The 3507-nt window shown below is 32.7% G+C and overlaps 1 pseudogene; it reads right to left on the bottom strand.

Moving 5' to 3' along the window:
- Positions 1 to 1209: 1209 nt before the first annotated feature.
- On the bottom strand, positions 1210 to 2153 carry LOC131488612 (olfactory receptor 52E4-like; annotated as a pseudogene).
- Positions 2154 to 3507: the final 1354 nt, after the last annotated feature.

Below are 3507 nucleotides of genomic sequence, written 5' to 3'. Positions count from 1 at the left end.
CAAGCAATATTTTTATTTAACTTTCTAATAGAATGCCATTAAAATAAGAAATTTAACTGTTTGTATAGTAAACTTGTATCCTCTGAACTCGATAAACTCACATATTAGATCTAGTAGGTTTAGTATGTTACATAAGATTTTCCTACATAGAAAAAAACAGATCATCAGGTAATTTCTTCCTAATATCAATGATTTTTATCACCTTTTACTTACCTTAATGCATTGGCTAGAATCCCCAGTACAAAAGCAAATAGACATTATAAGAACAGGCAGCCTTGTATTTTTTTATAACAGAGACAAAATATTCAGTCTTTCTTCACTGTGATGTAATCTATCAAATTTCATAGGCTTCCTTTATCCTATTTGTAAGTTCCTTTCTCTTTCTAGTTTTCTGAAATTTTTATCAGGAATTCATGATGGATTTTGTCAAATGTTTTTTATGCATTTATTAACATCACATGTAGTTACTTTTGTCTGAAATTATGGGGGAAACATTAATTGATTTTTAAATGCAAAAATTTCCCCTGCATTTGTAAGATAAGTGCTTCTTGGTCATGATACAGGATAATGTTATATATCATTAAACTCAATTTGCATAATTTTGTTAATACTTTTTATAGCTGCATTTATGAAGGAATTTGATAACTAATTTTATTTTCATGAATGTTTTCCTCTGCCTTTGGTATCATTATAAAGATGGCAATATAGAATGGGTTCAACTCTTTAAGAAGATAAATTGAGTGATAATTAGCATGCACATTGCAATAACCCTCTGAGTGAAATTAAGAAATAGCTCCAAGATGAAAGTAACATTGGCAGACAAATAGGTAGTTGAAGGACATATTCTAAAATATTGATGCATGAATATTTCCAAAACCTGAAAAATTTTATACCACCAAAATCTTCTTTTTTATCAAATCTGTACATAAATTTTACTGCTGGCATGTCCACATGCATTCAAGAATTTGATTACATCTTTTACAAGGCCCCACAATCTTCTCTCACCTTCAGTGAGACAAAGTAGTATATAATCTATTGAAAAAATGGAAATTACATAAAGGCACCAATAAGTGTGAGTTTAAGAGACAATAATAAAGGCTGAAGTAATGTCTGAATGACCTTTACATAATCCCAATTTGGGACACCCTGAGAGATGTACAAGTTTAAGGTTAGCCTAGAAGAATTTATTAATTTTTTAATACATTTGGGTCATTCTTTATTTACAAATATTTTCACAACTCGGTCCTGAATTTGCTTTGTCCTGATTCCATAAATGACTGGATTTAAACAAGGGGGAACAACCACATACAGATTGGCCAGGAGGATGTGGATGTAGCAAGGAATATTACTACCAAATCAGTGAGTCATAAAAGAGAAAAATGCTGGTGTGTAAAATGCTAAAACGACACAGACTTAGGAGCCACATGTGCTGAGTGCTTTGAGTCTGGCATCCCTGGAAGGAAGGTGGAAAACAGCTTGTAGGATCTGAACATAGGAGAGGGCAATAAGGATCAAGTCAAAAATCAGGGCAGCAATGGTATATAAGCCATAGATGATGTTGACCCTTATGTTAGCACAGGAAAGATGCACGATTCCCATGTGTTCACAGTAGGTGTGAGGAATAATGTAGTATCCACAAAAAGGCAATCATTTGAGAAGAGGGCAGAAAGGGATGACAAGAAGGACTGGCCTCCCCACTACAACAGAGGCCATGATGGCTACCACTCTGTTGGTGAGAATAGTGGTATATGTCAGTGGATAACAGATGGCAACAAAGCAGTCAGTTGCCATGCCAGCAGTACAACGGATTCCATGCCAGTGTAGGTATGGATAAAGAACATTTGGATGAGGCAGCCTTCAAATTTTATCTCCCTGAAGTTGAACCAGAAGATAGAGAGCATCTTGGGAATGGTAGAAGTCGAGAGGCCTAGATCAATAAAGGAGAGAAGAGCCAAAAAATAGAACATAGGTTGATGAAGACTCTGCTCAGTCTTGATCACAACCAGGATTGTGACATTTCCCACAAGTGCTATCAGATAAACAACAAAGAAAGGGAAACCAATCCAGATATGGAAAGCTTCCAGACCAGGTATACCCAGCAGAAGGAAGGCAGAGGGATTTGAAGCAGTGTCATTGACAGAGGACATCCTGCTGAGAACTATTGGAAAATATTCTATGCTCTTCTTCAGTATTTCTGGGGAGACATAAGGCAATATATGGTGTTTGGATATCACTATATATAGTAGCATACCAATTAGACACTAAAAATCATAATGGAAAGTCATTTGAGGACAATTGACTATTAAATTCAAATTATTGACTATCCCACTTAATATTCCATGGGAACTGTGGAAGTTAGAAACAGTCATTTCTGGTGGTAGTGTGGTGTAGTGATCCATGATCATCTTTAGCTCATTCTTTTGTGAAATCCTCGTCTATATTCACTAGTACCAGCTGAAAACGCTGCCAGTAAGCAAAACTTGTATTACATTTTCAAGTTACTTTGATTAGTTGAGTGGAAACATAAGAGAAAACTACAATATGTTGTGAAAAACTACAATATATTGAGGAATTGGAATGGGAAGAAACTTTGGATATGAGGATCAAGAATGTCTACATATAAGGCTTATTTACCTGTCATAGTCCCTTCTTTGTTAAGTGTTACTTTTCCCTTTATTTGCTTTAATGAGACTGTGTTTGTGTATATATATATATATATATATATATATATATATATATATATATGTCTTTTAATAAAATGGTGATTTTATGCTATGGTTGGTGAATTTATTATCAGTATTTTTCTACTTTTACAGTAAAAAATTCACCACATAAACAACTCAAAGAAAAGATAATTTTAAAACAAGTAAAAACTAGTAATTAAATTTAGCATCCATATATGATACTTTAAAAAAGAAACTTAAAGCAAATTAGGCAAAAACTAAAAGTGGTTCAATTTAGTGAAAGGAATATATGAAAAATCTGCAGCTAATATCATACTGAATGGTGAAACACAGAAAGATTTGTTTCTAAGATTGGGAATAAGACAAACATATCGACTGGCATCAATTATATTAATATTTTACTGGAAGTTCCAACAAGGTCAATATATCAAGAAAAAATAAATAAAAAGACAATAAAAAGATTGGAATGAAAGAAGTCAACTTTCCCATTCATAAGCCACATGAACACTTATATAAAAATCAAAGAATTTAAAACCATTTAGCTTATCAATTAATCAGGTATAGAATCAATACTTTTCTATATACTGTTAGCAAACAATGAGAAATTAAAATTTAAGTTAAAATTCTGTGAAAATTCATACTACCACTTACAGTGGCATCAAAAGCATGGAGTAGTTAGCCATAAGCACTTAAAGTTATAAAACATGACAGTAATTAAAAAGACCTAAAAAAGTTTTAAAAGTGGTTTGAAAGACTGAAATATGTTAAGATGTCAGTTCTTCCTAAGTTGCTTAATAAAACAACTTCAATCAATAACCAAGAA

This window comes from Neofelis nebulosa, chromosome 10, assembly GCF_028018385.1.
Source record: "Neofelis nebulosa isolate mNeoNeb1 chromosome 10, mNeoNeb1.pri, whole genome shotgun sequence".
NCBI classification, from domain to species: domain Eukaryota; kingdom Metazoa; phylum Chordata; class Mammalia; order Carnivora; family Felidae; genus Neofelis; species Neofelis nebulosa.
This window is presented reverse-complemented; position numbering and strand designations above follow the sequence as displayed.